The sequence below is a fragment of the Castor canadensis genome, chromosome 3 (genome assembly GCF_047511655.1).
Source record: "Castor canadensis chromosome 3, mCasCan1.hap1v2, whole genome shotgun sequence".
In the NCBI taxonomy this organism is placed as follows: domain Eukaryota; kingdom Metazoa; phylum Chordata; class Mammalia; order Rodentia; family Castoridae; genus Castor; species Castor canadensis.
This window is the reverse complement of record NC_133388.1, coordinates 108,432,037-108,455,555: the sequence shown is the minus strand read 5'-3', so window position 1 is coordinate 108,455,555 and position 23,519 is coordinate 108,432,037. Positions and strand designations below refer to the sequence as shown.

The 23,519-nt window shown below is 36.0% G+C and overlaps 1 long non-coding RNA gene across 1 annotated transcript in view; it reads right to left on the bottom strand.

Moving 5' to 3' along the window:
• Positions 1-9,195: 9,195 nt before the first annotated feature.
• LOC141421644 (uncharacterized) overlaps positions 9,196-23,519 on the bottom strand; it is an 89,266-nt gene continuing 74,942 nt past the window's right edge. Inside the window, exon 4 of the long non-coding RNA XR_012446285.1 lies at positions 9,196-23,021. This is a non-coding gene — a long non-coding RNA (uncharacterized lncRNA). The remainder of the gene's footprint in view (positions 23,022-23,519) is intronic.

The following is a 23,519-nucleotide window of genomic DNA, read 5'->3' as shown; positions in this document are numbered from 1 at the left end:
GGATGGATGGACACATTGTGTGACAGGCACAAACAGCTGTCCCAGTCCTAATTCATCTCAAGGCCTCCTCCTGGTTTCCTCATCAAAAAGAATATCCTTTAAAGCCAGAAGTTAAGGAGGCACTAACTCCCATAATCAAAGGCTTAAAGACACAGGGACTGCTAATAGAATGCTCCAGTCCATATAATATTCCTATTCTTGATGTCAGGAAGGGACCTAATAAATGGAGGCTAATACAAGATCTCTGCCTGACCAACAAAGCAGTAGTGCCTCTCCACCCTGCAGTTCCAAATCCTTATATGCTTTTAGCCCAAATACCTGTAGGTACTACTTACTATTCTGTTCTGGATTTATAGATGACTTCTTTTGCATTTCCTTACACCCTAAAAGTAAGCCTTTCTTTGCCTTTGAAGAACTGAAAAGAAAGTCTGGACAGGTCACTTGGACTGTCCTCCCCCAGATATTCAGAGACAGCCCCCACCTCTTGGCTCAGCTCTAACCCAAGACTTGGCAGAATGGTAATATCCACAAAAACTCTGCTTTGTGGACCAAATGAGCCTGTCATTTCATGAGCCACTGAGTCCTTACTAAACTTCTTACCAGTTAGAGGTTATAAAATCTCTAAGGAAAAAGTCCAATTTTGTCAGTCTAGTGTTACATATTTAGGTCTTGCCCTGGAGAAAGAAATGAGGTCTCTAGAAGAAGACAGAATACGTCCAATCCTAATGTTTCCTCTACCTAAAACTCTAAAGCAATTGAGTGCCTTTTTTGGGGTCACAGGGTACTGTAGAATTTGGATCCTGGGATATGCAGACCTAGCCAGGCCCTTATAGCAAATCCTTGAGGAAGCACAGAAGGACACCCAGCCTTTTATTGAATGGGATGACAAGTCAGAAACTGCATTTCACAGGTTAAAGAAGGCCCTTATGACAGCTCCCACCCTGCATCTCCCAATACAAGATAAGTTTCAATTATATGTTTATGAAAAGGGAGGACTGGCCCTAGGAGTAGTGACTCAAGTCCAGGGCATCACTCCCCAGCCAGTAGGTTAATTAAGCAAAGAGTTAGATCAGGTTGCCAAGGGATTGCCAGGATGCCTCAGAGCAATGGCTGCAGTGAGCCTTCTAGTGCTTGAAGCTCAGAAACTTTTCCTAAACTGCCCCCTAAAGGTTTATGCCCCACACAACCTAGGGGGAATTTTAAACTCAAAAGGAGACCTTTGACTATCTCACAGCCATCTACTTAAATATCAGGCCCAGCTTCTGAGAGGGACAGAAATAACTTTAAGGACCTGTCAAAGTCTAAATCCTGCATCCTTTCTACCAGAGGCAGAGGGAAATCCTGAGCACTCATATTAGGAGGTATTTATGGAAAATTATGCTGCCTGACCTGACTTAACTGATCGGCCCTTAGAAAACCCAGATCTAGAATTATACACTGATGGCAGTTGCTTTTCAAGAATGGTGTCAGAAATGCAGGGTTTGCAGTTGTGACAGAATTTGGCATCCTCAAATCAGGTCCTCTTCCTCCTAATACATGTGCTCAGTTGGCAGAATTAGTGGCCCTGACAGAAACCCTAAGACTGTAAAAAGACAGAGAGTAAAACATGTATACAGATTCTAAGTATGCCTCCTGATCCTGCATGCTCATGCAGCCATTTAGAAGGAAAAGGGAATTCTAACTACAACAGGCTCTCCCATTAGACATGCTCATGACATACTAGCCCTCCTAGATGTTGTTCTATTGCCTAAAGAGGTCTTGGTGATTCATTGTAAAGGTCACCAAAAAGGGGAAGATAAGATAGCAAAGGGAAACAAAGCTGCCGACGAGGCAGCTAAATGACCAGCCATACAGGAATATATAACTGGACTCTCCTTCCCCCAGAGAGGCCACATTATCAGTCAGAGGAACATAATCAAACCTCAGTCCAGGGGTACCAATTATATCACTGAGGCTGGTGGGTATCACCCGGAGGAAAGTTATGGCTCCCTGATGTACTCCAATGGAAAATTCTTAAGACTCTGCACTGACTCTACCATTTTGTCTTAGACAATACTTTGGTTTTGGTCAATAAAATGTTTGGGGGAACTAAATTAAGGGACACTGCCCAACAAGTTGTACAGGGATGTGAAACATATCAAAAAAGTAATCACAATATTAAAAGACTCCAGGTGCCAGGAACAAAGAGACAGGGATCCTATCCTGGAGAAGATTGACAACTAGACTTTACCCATATGCCAGGCAGACCAAAGTCAAACTACTGTTAGTACTTGTGGATATGTTTACTGGATGGGTGGAGGCTTTTCCTTGCAGTAAAGAACATGCTAGGGAGGTGGTCCAAGTTCTAACCACAAAAATAATCCCTAGATTTGCCCTCCCAAAAGCCTTCAAAGTGATAATGGGCCTGCATTTAAGGCAGAAGTAACTCAGGGACTCCCTTGAGCATTAGGCATAGAATACCACCTCCACTGTGCGTGGCATCCCCAATCATCTGGAAAGGTAGAAAAAACAAATAAACTTTTAAAAAGACACCTGGCTAAATTGGCCCAAGAAACCCTTTCCCCCTGGACCAAGCTCCTCCCTATTGCTCTCATCAGGCTCAGAAACACTTCAGGAAAGCAGGGACTGACTCCTTTCTAATCTCTATATGGCAGGACCTTCCTAACCAATGATCAAGATCCTTCTTGACCAAGAGACAGTTCATTTAATTTCCCATGTCAGTCAAATTGCTAAATTCTAACAAAAACTCTCGGAGATAAAACAAGCTACCCCAGGGAGGCATAAAGGGACCCCCTGTCCTTTACCCTGGTGACTTAGTCCTAATAAAGTCTCCAAATCCAACCCGGGATTTAAATAATGACCTCTAACTTTTATCTATATACAAATATTGTTTCTAAGTTGATAAAACTATATACATTTTATATATCTCATAACATTCTTTAGAAGTACTTTCCCTTGATCTTACGTTTTTATATTAGACATTTTAATAGCTGTGCTATATCCATTGTATTTATTTTTTGCATGTGTTTTTTATTTAACAATTTCCTCATTATTAGGTACCAGTTCTGCTTTTAAAAGTTATAGATAACTCTGCTTTGACTCCACACATACGGATTTTCTGCTTTAAATTTTCATAATTCCCTTATTCCAAGATACACATCTTTCTTCTTTTAAATATATTAAATTATATTTTAGTATAAAGATGTCAGTAATTAAAAGTTGTTATCAAATTGATATTGTGTCTTAAAATTGAAATTTAGATTTGGAGAAATACAGTAATCCAGTAATATACATTTGGATTAGAGAGTTTATGAGTCAAAACAAGTTTATGATTTGATAATATATCAGAATGTTTCCTAAAAGGATTTTACCAATAACACCAGCATGGATGTGTATTTCTATTTTTATATAGTTTTTCTGATGTATCCTATGAGATTTGACCTTTCTCTTTGATTTTTTTTTTTTTTTGAGGTTCTGGGGCTTAAACTAAGGGCCTCATTCTTGCTAGGCAGGCACTTTGCCCCATGAACCACTCCACCTGCCCTGTTTTGTGGGTTATTTTTTTTGTTTCATGAGATAGGGTCTCATGAACTATTTCCCCAGTCTTGCTTTGAACCATGATCCTTCTGATCTCTACCTCCCATGTAGCTAGGATTATAGGTGTGAGTCACTGGTGCTCACTGTCTTTGATTCTTAGTAGCTATTTATTTATTGAGATAGTTTCACTGTGTAGCTCAGGCTGGCCTGGAACTCAAGATCCTTCTGCCTCTGCCTCCAGAGTGCTGGAATTACAGGCAGGATTGCAAGCAGGTCAGTGTTACCACCTTATACCTTTTAACAGTGTTGACATGTCAAGTAAATCTGTTCTACACCAAATTAGCAACTGAATTTTACATCTAAAGAAAGGCATTATCATTGTTACTTCCAGTCTTTTGTGACCTTATGAGTTTTCCCACAACAATTAACCTGAATTTCAAGACTTATCAGTTTGTGACAACAAAATTAAGTCATACTTAAATTTCAGACCCATACTGCTATGGCATAAGCTCAAATCAGCAAAGCTGCTGAAAACTGGACTTCCTCAAATTGTTTTCCGAACTATTTCTGAGGTTCTCAGGGTAATGCCTCATGAATATTCAGGACTGGTCACCATCTTTTTACCCCTGCCTCTTTGTGTTTTTTGCTAGACTATAATACTGCTCAACATAATTTTCCTTCCCTGGTGACCACTGTTGATGCATCCTTACTGTGGTCTCAAAGCAAGATTAGTCCTTTAAATTTCCCAAAACTGAACTGTGATGAAATTACTCTCTTAACCATATCTTGAAGGTTAATCTGAGAGAAGTAGGTATGCTTAGAATTTATAAGTCCACCCAAAAATATGAAACCCTACTCCACTCACAGGAGGAGCAAGGAGGCAAATCAAAAAGAAACAGGCAACTCTAGGCATCTCTGTAACTAGTAGTTGAGGTATCACTTAGAGAAAGAAGTTGTTCTCCATATTTTCTAGATCTGAGCCTGGCTTTGTTGTCCTGCACTGGAATGTCCTCATTCCAGAAAGATCAATAAATTGATAACCTATTCCTTTTTGGAGTGGTTGAAATCTTGCATCTGCTCAAAGGATTGATCTGGGCTTCATAGCTTAAACGTGGCAATTGAAATTTTAGGCAGCAATTTTTCCAAAGTTTGACCTAAACAGTTTTAAAGTTACTCCATCGCAGGAAAAAAAAAGACCCAGAAAACTTGTCCTTGATGGTAAACCATGCATTGTCTAGACTAGAGAGCACCCTTCTGGGTTGTCTGCTTCTATGGGGGCTATTTTACAACTTCTTAAGTTTTTGGTAACTGATAGTAATACAGAACACTGTTGTTCATCAAATATTAAATTATTTTCTCTAGCTGGTAGAGGAGTGTGAAGGCTCATTGGATTTCTCTCCCCTGTTGTAGAAAAGCCAGCTGTGTCTCAATTTACACATTCATTTAACTAATCTTCATCCCTAAGTGTACTGTTCTTTGAATTTTCCTTTGAACTGGTTAATATCATAGCACTAATGAGTAGAATTAAAATCTTTGATACATGTTTATCTTTATATAGGAGAGTCATAATTTTATCATTTAAAAATTATCTTTTAATATATTTCTTTATAACTTACTTTTGCATGTAAATGAATTTTAAATATAGTTGGGGTTATGCTGTGTATAGTATTTATATCTTTCCTTCTCTCCACAATATTATTTTATGGATATTTTAGCAGTCAGACAATATTTTCCAAAGTACATTTCTTTCTTTTCTTTTTTTTTGGTGGAACTGGTGTTTGAACTTAGGACTTAGTGCTTGCAAAGCAGGTGCTCTACTGCTTGAACCACACCTCCAGTCCATTTTGCTCTGGTTATTTTGGGGATCAGGACTTGAGAACTATTTTCCTGGGCTGAACTAGATAAATGATGTTCCTTATCTAAGCCTCCCAAGTAGCTCTGATTACAGGCATGAGTCACTGGCACCTGGTTCTGAAGTATGATTCTTCATGATTATATATGACCACTTAATATGTATAATCTTTCCCCTTTCTTTGGTATGTGGTTACATTTCCTATGTAAATGAAAAAAATGATAAGAAAGAACATGAAGAAATACCTGAATAACAGGTATTTAACAGTGAATTCAAACACCAAAATCCAATATAAAAAACCCATACCACAACCAACATGAAAACAGACAACAAAACTTGGACTTTTCTTCATTCCTGACAACACTAGGTTTTATAAATATCTGTTAAGAAATATATCTGTATACACAGATACTGATACTTTTCACTGTGCTCAGAAAATGTGACTGTTGCAGTGCCTGCTTCTACATATGGATAAAATTTGATATGCATAACAGCATTTGATTTTTGAGATAAGTAGCATAGCTTAGAAATGACAGATTTTGTGTGTGTTGGGGGGTTCTTGATTTCTTTTTCATTATCAAAATAGCAATTTTACTATCAATCACAGAAGTTCCAAATTTATTATATAAAATAACTGCTCTTATTTATAACAATATATAATATATATCACATAAATGACAACTATATAATATTATAATTATATCCAGACATAATTGTCAAGATACAAGACATGTAAAATACAGAGTTAATTTCAGAAGTCACATAAATCCTGACCTTACTACTATTTTCTATTATCAGGATAGTCTGGAAAGGAAGGAATTGCAAGAACAAATAATGAAGCTTAATCAGAAACCACCTGGAACATGGAAACAGCTATTTATTACATTCTGTTTCAACTAGTCTCTGGGAAATCTAAAGGAAACAGTTGTCAGGTTTGTAGTCACATGGCTGTTTTCCTGTCAGGAATTATCATGAAATTGTCTCCCACATTGTTGATTTAAAATAGGACCTATATGGTGCTACCTCTATCTCTTGACATTTTACTTGGTTTTCAAAGGAATTAGTGATTAAGAATCACAAGAAATCTAAATATTGTTACTGATAAGAGATTAGGTCATCTAAAAAAATGCAATAAGAAATTTGTGTCTTAAGTAAATGAAAAAGTTTGCTCCAGCAAATGGGTAAGGGGTGTGTGTGTGTGTGTGTGTGTGTGTGTGTCTTTATATGTAAACATATATCAGAAATTTTATATATCAGTAGTTTTAGGGGAGCTAGGTCCATGAATATGTTTGTTAAATATTTTTTCAGCAATTACAGAGCAATAATTACTTAATTTGTTTGTCTTTTTTTTTTTTATTTTTTAGCAAGCTTGCAAATTTTGGGCAAACCAAGATTGTGTAAGCACTTGTTCAGGATTAATGTCATACTAATTAATTTACAATACAAGTATTTAGCCACTTTTTTATTATGTGTCACAATTTAAAAATAATATATTTAAAGGCATATGTAGAGTGAACTAAAACTTTTTTTTTGGTGGGATTGTGGTTTGAACTCAGGCCTTCATGCTTGCAAAGCTGGTGTTTGCCATTTAGGTCTATTTGCTCTGGTTAAGTTGGAGATGGGGTCTTGTGAACTGTTTTCCTGGGCTTGCCTCAAATAACTATCCTCCCTATCTCAGCTTCCCAAGTAGCTGGGATTGCAGCATCAGTCACTGGCATCCAGCTGAAACATTCTTTCATTCATAAACGTCACACAAAAATTTGTGAGAAAATCAAAAATTGATTTATCATTATTTAGCAGTATTTCTCCCTGTTCATTTATTAATTTATTCATGATCAAATCCTGCTCAATACTTAGTAAGTTTTTCTCTTAAAGATAAATGACCTGATGTGCAGCATTTATCAATTTCTGTTGTATAAATACTCCCATCTTGGCCAATTTCAAGGCCACTGAACAGTGAGTTACAAAGACATGCCAATAATCAGCTCTCATTAGATGATGAAGATTAGCTAGAGTACTACACTGCTTGGAACCAAGATACCAAAGGAATGTTTAGGCGAGTTCAACTGCATAGAATGTTACATCACAAGATATGAAGGGAAAGGCAGAGGCCGAGGCTGGTGAGGGGGCAAAGTCAGAACATGAAGAACCTTAAATATGACTATCAGGAGAGTTAGTGACCATAAGATTTGTCAGGTATGCAGGTACAAAGAGGATAGATAGTGCCTTCATCATAGGTAATCAAGGTATTTTGAAGCAATCCAGGGAAAAGATGATGGTGTCCCTGACCATGTCTGCTGAATTCTGTAAATATCCAGATAAGAAATGAGAGTGCTCTTATTATGAGGTTAAACATGAGATACTGAGTTCTACAACTTACAAATGATGATACAAACCTAATCATAGGAGTAACCATGGTATTTTGTAGATATCCAGGTAAGAGATGATAGTAAGCCTAACTATAGACTGGATTTCTCAGATAGACAAATAGGATTTGATAGTTTTCCTTACAATATTAGTGAATATGGCATTTTGTGATATTCCATATATTATGGTGAACCTAACCACAAAAGTGACCATGAGACATTCAGAATCTGGTAAGGAAGTGGTGGCTCCATTAACTCCTAAATGTGATGATGAGATTTTGCAGGTAAACAATCAAGAGGTGGTGCTGATACTAACCACAGTGGTGAACAGAGATTTTTGTAACTATCCAGGTAAAAGGTGATGTCCAAAAATGTTACTATGGGATTTTTCAGATACCTAATTAAGAAATGATGTACAACAAGCAACGGTAGTACCAATGTATTTTTACAATTATCAAGATAAGAAGTTATATGTCCTTAGTACTGGCATTTTTCTGGGTAATTTGTAGGTCTCCATATATGAAATATTTTTCTAAACCTGATAGATACCATGGGCTTCTGCAGATATGACTATGATCAAGGTATTTTGCATGTATCCAGACAAGAGCTGCTGGTGGACTTCAAATGAATGTTGGAATTTGAAAGCATCCTATTAAGTAATAGGGGTGACTTAAACCATGTAAATGCCTTTAAGATTTTCAGGTTGTCCTATAAAAAAATGTGTCCCTAATTTTAATTGCCACTAGATGTTTTTGTAGGTTTTAGTAAAGAAATGAATAAGGCAGTAGTGAGCAGGGGATTTGGCAGTTAACAAAAAAAGAATATGTGCTTCAAGTAAGTGCACACCATGGAATTTTGGAAGTGATCAGTTAAGTTATTGTGATGGCACTCACCACAGTACTAGCCATGGAAGTTTTCATATTTGAAGCAGTAGATTATAGTAATACTAACAGTGATAGTAAAGTTGGGAATTTAATGGTTTCCAGGTAAGAGATGATGCCTTAAACATAGTGACTATATGATTTTCAGAAAGCTAGAAAAGTGGTGATGTTGGCTTGAGCAGTTATCCTAAGCATGTGCTTTTGTAGGTGAAGTTCAGGTAAAAAATGTGTGTCACTAACAAAAGAAGTAGCTGTCATATTTTATTGTTTTACAGCTCAGAGAGAATTAGTCTTAAAACTTAATAGTGACAATGATATTAGCAAGTATTCAGGTAAGGTGTGATAGTTTCTTACCAAAATAATGACCATGGGATTTTTACAGATGTTCAGTGAATAGATGGTGGTGTCTGAAACTGCTGTCTTGAACTTAGAATTCTTTTGTATTTGTGTGTGTGTGTGTGTGTGTATTATAGAGAAGATTTAAACTTTATATATTCTATTTTATTTTATTTTTATTTTTGTAGTATTGGGGTACATTTTGACATTTACAGAAGTTCTTACAATATATCATAATTAAATTTAACCCCTCAAACATTCTCTTTTATCCGCCATGCTCTCATTCCTGGAATAGTTTCAACAGATCACATTTTTCCATTTTCATACAGGAGTACCTAATATTTACACCATATTTGCCCTCCTACACCATTTCTTTATACCCTTCCCCCTCCCACTCATGTCAACCCCCAGATGGGACCTGTTTTACCTTCTTGTTCTCCATTTTTGAAAAAAATGTCACTTTTGTTTGTTCAAGATACAAATACAAGGGGTTTCATTGTGGCATTTACATGTATATATGTGTTATCACTCAAGTGGTTCACTCTCTCTAATTTCTCCTTTCTACCTTCTTCTTATTATTATTGTGATTACAACAGGTTTGAAAATTCTATATTCATTCTTGTATAGAAAGTACATCACCACATTCACCTTCTTAACTTCCTTCTTTTATCCTCCCTCTCCCATTAGTGACTTCCCCTTAGTCACTAGTGACTTAGAGTCCTATTTTTCATAATATTGCTTATATTTGTAATAGTCTTATATTTCACATATGAGAGAAAACATGCACCCTTTGGCTTTCTGAACCTGGCTAACTTCACTTAAGATGTTGTTCTCCAGGTCCATCCATTTAACTGCAAATGACAAAATTTCATTATTTTTATGGGCCAATAAAATTCCATTATATATAAATACTACATTTTCTTAATCCATTTATTGGTTGTGGGGCATCTTTACTATTTTCATAGTTTAGCTATTGTGAAAAATGTTGCAAAAACATGGATGTACAGTTATTGTAACCTGACTTACATTCCTTCAGATATATCCTTAGGAGTGGAATTTCTGGATCATATGGTAGTTTCAGTTTTTTGATGAGCCTGCATACTATTTTACATGGTAGTTTTATTAATTTATATTCCACCAACAGTGTGTGAGGGCTCCTTTTCCCCCATATCCTCACCTACATTTGTTGTTGTTGTTCTTGATGATGGCCTTTCTAACAGAAATGAGATAGAATTTTAAAGCGGTTTTGATTTGCATTTCCTTTATTGCCATGGATGTTAAGCATTTCTTCATGCAGTTTTTGGCCATTTGGACTTCTTCCTTTGAAAAAGCTCTGTTCAGTTCATTTTGCCATTTCTTTTTTAGGTCATTGATTCTCTGGGAGTTTAGGTTTTGAGCTCCTTATGATCTAATTATCCAGTTGCAGTTGAGAGATCCCTTAGTAATTGCTGAGAACAGATGAATAGGTGGGCATGTTAGTGCAGACTATATTCTGAAATTCATTTTTTACATCTATGTTTTCCCTGGTTCCCATTAAGAGACAGAGTGATCCACAAAAGATTACTGAGAGAACCTTGCTAATAATCAAGTAAATAATAAAGCGATCATACCACAGTGAGACCATCTGATCTTCAATAACCTGGCAAATGGGGAGGGTGTACCTAGTCTGGTTTTATCATGTTTTTTTGTGATGGTCTTGCTAGTGTACAGGTATGAGATGGTGCACCATTCTCACTCATTAGGCACCATATCATTTTCTCAAGTTAATTTGATGCATATCTTGTACACTGTTATAATTATTACCTCTTCTTTCTGTTAAACCACAAACATCTTCATCATATTACTAGCAAGCATCAAATTTTATTGTATCTTGCTGTCAGTCACTGTATATTTGCTTCTCATAGTGGTAGAGGCATAAGCAGAGTTGATCAAGTAACTTTTATAGTATCTATCACTGTGATACTGACAGTGAAATATTTTCAGGTGCTCCTTAAAGACAATAAGAATTTTCTTACAAGACTTTCTCTGAGGACATTGGCAATTATTCAACAAGCAGAGACCAGTCATCAGTCCTAAAGCAATACAATTGTTTAGCCAGTTTTCAGGTTACATGCAGAGTGAGACATATTTAATGTTTGAAGAGGTAGAGGCATTAGGTCTCATAATTTTCTTAGTGTATTTCTCTGAGACACTGGCCATGTAATTTGTGCATGAATCCTCTCAAGATAGTTAGTTTTGTTACAAGGAAGTAACATGATTCTTAACCATGGAAGTCTATAAATATCTAAGTAGTAGTGTAGATGGATCCTGAGATGATGCAGTGGCTTGAGAATTTGCAGATGTGTAGGTAAGATAATAAATGTACCACATAGTTATTCCATGATATGTTTTCCAGAGACAGGTAAAGACATCTCAGTGAACCAAAAAAAAGGACATCAAGTGGAGTACTGCTTATATACAGGGAAGTCTGATGTTAGCGCATTCAAAGGACAGGAAATCCAATTTTCATACACATTAGTAAGTGTTGATTCTGCCCCAAATATTTTCAGTAATCATGATTTTGTTACAGATATTCAGGTAGGGTGTCCTTTTCAATGCTTGTGAAGACAAGGTTACATGTTTCACATAGTAGAGAAAGTTTCTGTTGATCCTGTGAATATGGGGGATTTATTGTATTCTGGGTTGTTGTTATTGTTGTCAACAATGAAGTCAACTTGTCAACCCAGTACTGAGCATAGACACTTGACATGTTTCAGGTCAACAAAGGATGGACACTCCTGAAATACTGTTAAATATGAAGTAATCCAAATTGAAGTTTCCCTTAATAATAGTTATGGGCAAGAGAGTGGGCAGGTGTCCTGGTTGAGCAAGATGTATCCTGAAACATAGTATTGTATGTTTCCATTTTTCATATTCTCTTCAAGCAAGCACAGTGACCATGAAGATTGTTTAGAGAGCATTACTAATTATCAGGTAAGTGATAAACTGGACATAATACTGTGTAGATGATTTGATCTTAAATACCCACGTATGTAAGAAGGGTTTTTCACACATGGTGTTGTTTGTTTTTTCTTTATTGTTTTGTTTTCAAGTTTCTAGAAAAGTGTTGTGTAGTGTTTAGGTTTAAGAGGACACCACATTCATTCATTAAATACTTCTTATCAGATTTGCACATGAGGAATACTTGGGGCAATTTTACATTTTCCTCTATTTTTCAATTGCTAAAACATGAATATGTTCCTAACAACACTAATAAGCCTCATATCCTTGCGATCAGATAATGCATATTTCAGGCAAGTAATTGTAGAAGCATAAACAGTGATCAAGGTAACTTTTTTAGTGTTCATCACAGGTCTGGGATATGACTCAAGAAAGGCATTTGTGCATGTGTTTTTACAGGTTGCCTGCAAGAGAACTCAGAAACTCAGGAGAGAGGTTGCAGTAGTAGCCTATAATCCCAGCTACTACTAGTAAGCAGACAGTGAGAAGAGGATCACTGTTGAATGACAGCTTTGGTAAACAAGGTAACATGGTCATTTCTCAAAAACCAAGCTAGGCATAGTGTACACATCTGTGATCCCAGCTACTCAGATCCACAGGAGGTAAGAGGATAATGGTCTGAGGCCAGTCCTGTACAAAAAGTGTGAAACCTAATCTGGGAAGAAAAAAAAACCTAAAAAAGCAAAAATGGTTGGGGCATAGCTAAGGTGGTAAAGTGGTTGTTTAGCAAGGCAGAGGCCCTGAGTTCAAACCCCAGTAGTGCCAAAAGCAAGATAAAACAAAAACCCAGAAAAGATTCTTGATGGAAGCTTGCTAAATAACCAAGTAAGTGATAATCTGGTCATGCTGAAGTAGGCTAAATGTGGGACAGGGGGCATGGGAACCAAAGGAAGCCAGAATCTGGAGCTACGACTGCAAAGTTAAACATGTTACTAAATAATCTTTAAGAAAACAGAGGCAGACTTCCTTCCAGCACCTTATTCTCATTAATTTACAATATAAAGTAAAAAATTTTTCTATGTAATTCCTCTGACTTGTCCCAGATGATTCCAGTACCATGAAAACTAACATGTTTCATACAGTAATTCTTTAATTGATATATGCCTGTAAAAGTTACAAAAATCAGGCACCCATGTAACAAGACACTTTGATTAGTAAAGTAATACTGTACCAAATGGTATTACACACTATGCTTGGATAGTATCATCAAAACATTAGAAATACAAAATGATTAAAAGTTACCAGTGCCAGATCAGTTGTTGGTGACTTATGCCTATACATTAACTACTTGGGAGGCTAAGGTCAGCAGGATGGTGTTTCAAGCCCAGCCTTCGCAAATACTTCTCAAGACCCCATGTCCAAAACAAACAAACAACAGCAAAAATGAAAACCAATCCCCTAAGAAGAGCTTTAAACAAAACTCTAATCTTCTTTAGATTTTGTAAAAAAGCCTTGGTGGGAGAACTGCTCCTTGTTGTCTCAAGCCCTTGTATTCCCCTTTACTTCCTTACTCCTCACTGTTTTGTTTTATCTCATAATATGACTTTTGCTGGTATTTTACCTCACAAATCATCTTAAATTTTTTTTCTCCAAGAATCAGGAAAACCATGGTTAATTAGTTGATGGGTTGTATTCTATAATTAATTTCCTATACTCCTGTCTGGTTTTAAAAGTTTAGTTGAGACAGCCAGGATGTCATGTTGTTCCTACATCATCAGAGAAGATCACCAGGTAAGAGGCAAAGCATTGTCCATAAGTTAATTTGTTTTTGCTTTACCTCCTTTCTTGTTTCTCCAGCTTTCTCTCCCATTCCCTGCATTATGATGACTTCTGGATACACTTTGGGACTCACCACTCCCTTATTCCCTTATTGAAAAACTACCATTTAGAAAATGAGAGTTTTACATGAGAACTCCAAAGATAAACTTCCATTAGGTACTAAATACCTTGTCTCCAAATGAGATGGAACATCGGGGCTGGCCAGATGGAACCTTTAAGACTGATCAGTCAGTTACTGAAGCTGCTATTTTTTTTCACATAAAAAAGAAGAATTTCTTCTGAGACCCTGTAGTGGCCCTGCAGCTCTTGCAGTAATGCCAAGGAGTATGAAATCACTATTTGCAGCAAAACTCCTTTCAGAACATACCTTATTCCTAGATTGCTAAGAAGGATTAGAGCTTATCAAGAAGGTGACATATAAGATTAGTCTTCTCACCCTTGAGTCACCCATCTCCCCTTAGTTCTGGAATAATCCAAGACATGTAAGATATGATAGATATGTGGTCCATTTCTGGGAAAATTCCCATCAGCAAACTTTCTAGACCCCCAAATATCTAACTCCCATGGTGGAAACTGACTGTAACTATTGTTTTCACTTTTGCCACTGTTGACAGCAAGAAGCTAAAATATTAACACTTTCTTTATCATTCAGTCTCTCCCCTTATATTTTTGTGATCACTCCACCTAACATCAAGACACTAAGTCTGTCAGAACACTGGCTGCAAAGGCCTTCCTTCTTTATATGACTCATGAGGATTCTTGAGTTTATCTTCATTTTCTTTAAAAACAAAATTATAAATTGTCTAGCTAGGTTTTTTTCATTAGGGTTATTAGGTAATATTTTATTCTTAGAGTTGCACAATTTAGGAAAAAAGTTAAACAAATGCCTTTTTTTTATCCTAAATTGCAATTACAGGGTTAACTTACAAAGAGTTTGGCTCTTGTTATATTCTCTGTCCCTTTTGCTTTCTTGCTTGCATTTAGATAGTTTTACCACGTAAACTCATTTTAAAGTTTTGTTTTTTTACCAGTCTTAGCCAAAATGTAACATTCTATGACTTTTAAACTCAGATAAAACCAACAAAAATTTCATTGAAAAGGCTTTTAAAAATCCAAGCAGCATCTGGGCACTTGTGGCTCCTGCCTATAATCCTAGTTACTTGGGAGGCTGAGATTGGGAGGATTGCAGTTCAAGGCCAGCCCAGGTAAATATTTTGCAGGACCCCATCTTCAAAATAACCAGAGCAAACTGGACTGGGGATGAGGCTCAAGTGGTACAGTGCTTGCTTTGTGAGTGTGATGCCCTTAGCTCAAATTCCAGCCCAGCCCACTCCCCCCTCCAAAAAATTCAAGTACATTTCACTAACCACAAAGGATCTTACAGGATTGGAGCCCCTCACTGGCCACACCACTAACAAGATAACCAAGAGTCCTTACAAATGTGGGCCACACAAGACAACCAGCAACCATGGCTTTAATCAAACATCTCTCTAAAAAAATAAATATAAAAATCACAAAAGTTATTTTCTCTTAAACATTAACCAAAGTTAAATATTATGAAAACAACACTTCAGCATTTAAAATTGACCCACAAAAAGTTACATATTTATTCAATCCTCTCCAGCCAGGACAGCTGGCTACCACTAGCTTTTAACAAAAAACAAATATTTGCCATGTTTAAAAGCAGACTCTCCCATCCCCCTTCTATTGTCCAGAGAAGATGACAAGTTGTTGACTCTACCCAAAGACCAAGCTCTTTAGATTAACTTTAAAAAGGTTTATTTAATATAAATATAGCTACAACCCTAGCTACCTATTATAATTACAGAACATAATAAAAATTAAAAAGAACACCTAAAAATTCTTAATAAACTGTTTTAGTATCCAAAAAGGCCACTTTTCATAGATTTAAAATTCTGTTCCCTCCTTGTTTTAAGGTGCTAAACTCCTTATTTAAAAAGTTCCAAATGGACTAAAAAAATAGGCTTGGTGAGAAACACTTCTGTGTGAGAGAGAGAGAGAGAGAGAGCTACCCCTTTTTCAGACCATAAGAAATTCAGTAAACATTCTCTAAAATATTAAAGGTACCCTTTTGTCAAAGTATGACTGTCACGGGCACTTAATTAAAAAGTAGTTCCAATAAAAGTCCTCTAGTTCCATTCTTTTCATCCTTATTCCTTTTCCTCCAAACACAAACAACACAACTATACAGGTGGGAGACATCATCAACACTCCTAACACTTCTCTTTTAAAGTGTATAGTAAAATATAAAAATTAAAAAATTAAACAGCTCATTTTCAATACAATGTTTTATTTACTACAGTACATCATGGCTCAATATAAATTAAAAATTAAAAATTTGGCCTATTAATAAAATCCTAAACTATATAAAATGGCCTAAAATTCCATATATGTATGTATGTATGTATGTATGTAAATTCCATATATATATATATATATAACTTTTATGACACTGCAAAAATCCTAAAACAAACAAAAATTTATTATACTCCCATATCCACATCTAAAAATTAAATAAAAGATGGTTTTTTAAGAACCCCCCCCAAACCCTCAATGAGGTGGCACACAGGTATAATCTCAGCAACTCAGGAGGCAGAGGCAGTAGGATCAAGATTTTGAGCCCAGTCCAGGCAAAGTTAGGGGGACCCCATCTCATAAACAAAATACAGACAAAAGAGCCAGGAAATCTAATAGAGCAGGTAAACTTATTCAAAGCACACACTATATGCAACTATTGAATTGCCACAATGAAACTACCTTATATAATTAATATGGGCTAATAATTTTTTAATCCATGATTTGAACTGAACTTGTTATCAAAATAAAAACTTAAAAAGCTCACACAAAGGTTAACTTCCTCAAAAAACTACCCCCACAAAACTTCTACATGAAACCTAAATTCCACAAAATAAAAAGCTGGTACTTTGAAAGTCTACATGCACCAAAGAGATAAAATAAACCAAGGGTATACTACCTCTGCTATGAAAAAACGTACAAAAAATGTTCCTCTCTCTGGATAGAGATGGGACAACTGCTTCTGTGATGGCAGACCTTAAAGACTAGAGATGCCCAAAGCTTTCCTCCATCAAACCCCAAATTGTCAATTTTCATTGTCTTATTAATAAATCTCAGGTGTTTCTCAATGTTAAAAAAATGATAAACATCATTTTTATATTGTAACTTAACATTATGCATTAAATTAATTATCTAGACCCCTTTCTAAAAAGACTTATGCAAGAAAAAAGAATCACAAAGGCCTCAAAGATCAAAAGATTCATGCCTCTTTTGACCTACAGGTAAAAAAAAAAATTCTCACAAAATCTCTTGTTTTACCAAAATGTGTAACTCCATTATTAGACAAAAGCATATTTTTTTATCTTAAAGCAATAATGCCAGGTCTGGGAATACTTTCAATAAAAGGAATATATATGGCATATGCATTAGGCAGATAATTACAATGATGTTATTGATATGAAAATGGAAATATTCAATAAAAATTTAGTAAGCCAGTTAATATATATCCATATAATAGAATGGTTTGATGCTACTAGAACCATTTTATTATAAACTTGAAAGTATAGATCCCACATTGTTATCACAGGGTGGTTGGATTCTTTTTTTTAATAAATATTTTTATTATGATGTATTTGTTACACAGGAAGGAATTCATAGTGACAATTCCAATTAGACTTACTTTGTACATTACTTTGCCCTCAATTGTGTTTCCCCCTCCACCTCCTCCTTGTCCTATTTAAAGCAATTGTAAGAGGTTTCTTTGTTCTATCTTGTATTGTTATATGAAGCCCATCAACCATATACTCTCACCTTAGTTTCCTTCATTCACTCCCCTACAACTAGTACCCCTCCCATACAGTAGACCTATTTGGACTATGTTACAAGCCACAGCACATCTACATATTGGCTATTCTATGTCATTCTTGAACCCTAATAAGCCTCCAGCCAAAACAAACAAAAAAATCTTAAGTTCCCCTAAAAAGCGTACTAAAAGTAAATCCTCAGGTCTAAAGCCCAAAAAATCTAACAGAACAATAACAACTCAGTCTATTGCTATTTATTTAAAAGCTCCTCCCATTTCTTTCATGAAAAACAATATTTTATTAAGCTCAACACTAAATAAGAATCACAACCTTTAATTTTTAAGTTTATGAAATTTAGATTATTGGTGCCTTGTCAAACGCCTTATAACTTACTCTTCCTGTATTAAAACCAGGTAACAAATACAAATTCACACAAAACTTAAAGAAATCTATAGTGCTTATTCATTCCATAATCTATAATCCCTGTAATATTTTGTATCAAATACCTACAAACTATTCTTGTTTTAATATTCTTGAATTAAAAAACACTTTCTTCTATATTCCCCTTTATCCAAAGTCACAATTGTTATTTATATTTAAACAAACATACCCAGCCACTTTAAAACGGCCTAGGACAGCCAGGCGCCAGTGGGTCACACTGGCAATCTTAGCTACTCAGGAGGCAGAGAGATCGGGAGGATCACATTTCAAGGCCAGCTATGAGCAAAGGATTCACCAGACCCTATTTTGAAAATACTCAACACAAAAACAGGAGTGAAGGAATGGCAAGTGGTAGGAGCCTGCCTAGCAAGCTTGATACCCTGAGTTTATTCCCCGGTGTGGGTAAAAAGAAAAAAAAAAAAAAAAAAACCAAACAAAAACCCAAAGCCAAAAAGATAGCCCACAAGACCTAAAATATGGTTCTGAGAATGTTTAAAAACTGTCCACATTTAAAAAATATATTAGGAATAAAAAACTTACAAATTATAACTCGTACAGAAAAGCCCTCTAATATATAATTTGTTAATCTATAACCGCATAAATAAAAGTTAAAATTATATTAATTGATAATATTCTAAAAGACAAAAAATACAGCTAAATACAACTACAAAATGACCTATTAACAACAATCTCTAATATCTTAAACATAGAAAAAAATTCAGACTCACAACAATGATTAATCAAGGTTCAAAATATATGTGCTTTCAAAAAAGGCCTTAAAAATCTCCACAACAACTTACGATAAAAATTAACAATAAAAATACTTTAAAAATATTGTTAACTTGAAATTAACATATGTAATAATTCCCACTGTAGATCAGCTAAGTCAGAAGACCCCTTTTCTGTTAAGAACTATAAATCACACCTATAATAAAAAATGCCACTGAAAGACTGTGTTAAATCACTCTATTTATAAAAACATATTAATACTCAAAACTACTAATTGGTATGTCACTAATTAAATACAAAATAAATATATATGTCAAAAATCTCACTGAAAAACTCCTAATAAGACAAGACAGTTATGTGAGAACACCCTACAGCCCTGCCTACCCATATGTTGGATAGGAAAATGTACTATCACACTCAAAAAAGAGAAATACCTTATAAATCCTAGTAACTTACCAGTATTTCTTCATAGATAAATCTATTTTCCACTGGTATATCAACTGATAATTATCCTCCTTTCTCATACCTTTAACATCCTTAAATAATATAACATATAAAGTCCCTTATCAGCTTTACTCAAAAGACCTTCTATGACACAGCTAACCCAAGACGTTTATTTCATAAATTCAAATATAATGATGACAAAACAAAGCATTCTTCAAAACCAAATGTCCCTAAACCTTCATATTGCTGGCCAAGGAAGACAGTGTGGCTTCATGAAAGTTGTGTGCTGGGTTTATATTCCAGCTACCTCAGTGTTACTTCAGTATATTAATCTCCACAACAAGATCAATTTATGTCTAATTGTGTACTCAACATAAAAGGTCTTCTAACCTCATGGTTTTGTGGGGACTCCTGTTTTCAACATATTGCATAGCTACTTATGTTTATACAGTTACTATTCTGCTACACTTGATGTTGTTTTAATGGTGTATGGTCCTCTTTCATTTCTCACATAACTTCTTTTCTAGTACAAAAATGCATCATACTTCTGATATCATTTGCTTCCAGGTCACTTTTTGAACAAATATGGTGCACTTGTCAGTCCCTTGTTAGGCAGATCTAATTCTACTTCTCAACAGAAGAGCCATAAAAGACAGACCATCAATGCTCCCCACCTCCTTAAGATTAAATCAAAGACATTTTCCCGGATGTGTTTCTCAGAGACAGGTTAAGATCCATAGTGACTCTAAGAGACCTAGAGGAAAATTCCTTCCATATAGGTAAGTGCTTATATGATCCTAAATCAAAGAATAAGACATCTTACCTTCAGATAAGTAAGGAGGACATTCCCAACCCCTCCCTTCAACATGTTTTTTTTTTCATGTGCTGAGTTAAGGAACTATAGAATTGTCAGCAATTCTAGAGAATATGTGTTTGTAATTTTTCTGTGGAAAAAAATTATTTTGACCTGTATGCACCAAGGGATTTATGGCATACTAATGTTCTTTGTCATTGTTAACCTGCCAACAGAAGATGAAAATTTAAGACCTTTTTGTTTTCAGTTGCACATCTGAGGAAAGCCTTGGGCACTTTCACCTTTACTCCTCTTTTTTGCAAGAGTGGGTGAAAAAAAAACATGGATGTTTATAATAACACTAGTAAGTCACATTATTGTATCTTTGCTAACAGGTAATGCATATGGCGACACCAGACATTAGAGGCATAAAGAATGATGTAAAGCTGGGTGCAAGGGGCTTACACCTGTAACCCTACCTACCCAGGAGGCAGAGCTCAGGAGGATCATGGTATGAAGCCAGCCTGGGCAAATAGTTCTCGAGACCCTATCTTGAAAAATATTCAACCAAAAAATGGCTGTTGGAGTGGCTCAAGTGACTTGCTAGGCAGGCAAGAGGCCTGGAATTCAAACCACAGTATTCCCAAAAAAGAGTGATGTAAGTAGTCTTCTGGGTTTCCATCAAGGAGTTAGGGATGGGAGAATATTTCCAAATATCCTCTTAAGAGAGGGAGAGTTCTTGTACAAGGCCATGTCCTTGGACCCTTGTGGTGTTGCTGAACCCTGAAATGATACAATGACCTCGGGAACCTCATTGTCACATAGGATTTCCCTGATATGTTTGAGACAGGTATACATATCCCAGTGAGACAACAGTGGTCACCAATTGGAACAATCCTGGTATCCAGGTTAGTGCTGCACAAGACTTCTGACCTTCACATACAAAGCTAAGAGATGATGGTGTCTCTAGTACTCTTGTCACTAAGCTTTTATTGCAAGTGTTCTGGTAAGAAATGATGGACCTCTTCACAATTGTTAGTGCCCATGAGCTTACACTTTTTACATAGCAGTGAAAATTCACATTGAACCTATGCATGTTGGGGCATTGGTTGTGTCCTGGTTCTTTGTCACTGTTGCTGAAATTGAGCATGGTTATAAGCACAGAATATTTTGTAAATGCCTGGTCAAGGATGGATGGAATCTCTGAAAAATAAGGGTTCCTATTAATGTATTCAAGCAGAGTATGCCACAACAAATGGTATTGTTCAAGGTAATATATATGTATCTTGGTAGATTAACTTGTGTCCTGAAAGCTGTTTATGATTGTTTTCTCACAGGTTCTCTGCAGGAGAACAGAGTGCTTCCTAATATATTATTGACCAAACATTTCTGAGAACCCAGTAGTCCTAATGCCATGTATACCATCTGATTGTCAATATTTGGGTAGGTGAAGAGGATGTGTCTGCATATTGCCATGTTTCTTAGCATTAATTGTGTGAAAGTTGTGACTCATGTACCAATGTAAAATTCCACATTCACTCATTTGAGAAGTCTTTGTGGTCAGATGTAACTTTGACGAATGCTTTGTGCATTCTTATATTTCCCTATATTTTTACCCTATGTGATGTTAAAAGGTGTTTTTCCTTATATTTGAAAATGAGAGTCAGATGTTACTATATCTTTTCCCACAGAAAATGTACATTTATTGTGCCCAATTATAGAAGGGAAAGGAGGGATCTGAGCAAACTTTGCACTGTCTATCCCAGCAATCTCAACTAAGGAATTTCTGTAGGAATCCTCTCAGTAGGGTAATAGGGCTCTTACAAGTCTTCATACATAGATATCTGCAGTTATTCAGGCAGTGCTCTGGATCCTGAAGTGATACAATGACATAGGCTATTACCACAACTACAGATATCTTCAGGTATGTACTAAATTTGTTCACCATGATGTGTTTTTCAGAGACAGGCCAAAACAAAACAGCAAGCTAAAAAAATCCTCATGTGGAACATCGCTGGTATTCATGTATAATCTGGTGTAGGTGTAAGTCACAGCACAGAAAATCTGCCCTTCAAAAACACAGGAAAGTGATTATTGTGGCTCTATCCTTACTGTCATCATGTTTCAGTATAGTGTCTTACGAAAAACTGGCAGTGTCCTTAGGAAATGTAGTGACTAACATTGTTTAAACATTTTATATGGCACAAAATTTTATGTCAAAAATGTGAATGTTGAGAAAAGATGATATCATGCTTCCTTGTCATTGATCTGGTCCTGTCAGCCTAGTAATAAGCACAATATTTTTTGTTGCTATTTGAAGAAGTGATAGACCCTACTCCTGCTACCACCAGTCTCAGCTTAATCCAAGTATCCAGTTGAAGTGTCTCTTAATGATTTTGAAGACATCAATGGGCAGGTGTACTTGATGTGCAATTGTAGCTTGAACAATTGTAGGCCTTAAGGTGCTACATTGATTCACGTGAAACCTCTTTATTGTCAGGTGTACATTTGAAGAATTCTCTGTGCATTCTTTTATTTCTCCCTACTTGTGGCCTATATGTGGTGAAAACATGAGTATGTGGCTCATATTTCTAATCACAAATTAGATTTGATTGTATTCTCACAGGCAGATAATGTATACTTAATGCTGACGGCGATAGAGACATAAGCAGGGAACCAAGTAACTTTTATAATGTTCATCCCTGTCATCTTGATTACTGAGGAAACCTTAGTTATTAATAGGTAAGTGGCAAATTGCAGATATTACAGTGCAGGCAACCTGATCTTAAATTTCCAGGTAAGGCAGGAGGTTGTGTCTCATGTAGTGCTGCAAAGTTCCTTCTAATTCCCAGTGAAGGTCACACGGCTCTTTGGGTAATGCCCAGGAGAAGTCAGTCTTCTCTTTTTAATCACATGTGTCATTCCTAGTTTGCAAGGAACATTCACTGCTTGTCTGAAAGGCGGATATAAAATGTTTGTCTCCTCACACCTTGGCCACTCAGCTTCCCAGAAGACAGAGACAACCTGAGAAACATAAAAGAACATCATAAACATTTCTTAAAAACAAAACAGAGTAAAACAAAACAAAACAAAAAAGCACCCAAAACATCAAACAGCAATTTTGCATGCCTCGACGTCTAACTTCCATGGCTGGAAACCTACCTTAATTAAATATCTCTTTAGCTTTTGCTGTTATTGACTTTTAAACATATACCTTTTAGAACATAAACTGCAATTATAAGGGCTGACATACAAAGACTGTTGAGTGTTGGTGTATTCCCTCTCCCTTCTTCCTTCTTGCTTATACTGAGACAGCTTGCTAGTCAAGGTCTTTTCAAGGTTTTGTTCTTAGACAGCCTTAGCTAAAATGTAATATTCTGAAAGTTCTAAGCTGGGGTGAAACTAAAACATTATATAAAAATCCTTTTAAAATCTGAACAAAATTTACCAAACAAGAGGATCTTATGAGATGTGAGTATCTCCCTTACTCTTCCTCTAATGAGATGACAAAAAGCCAGAATT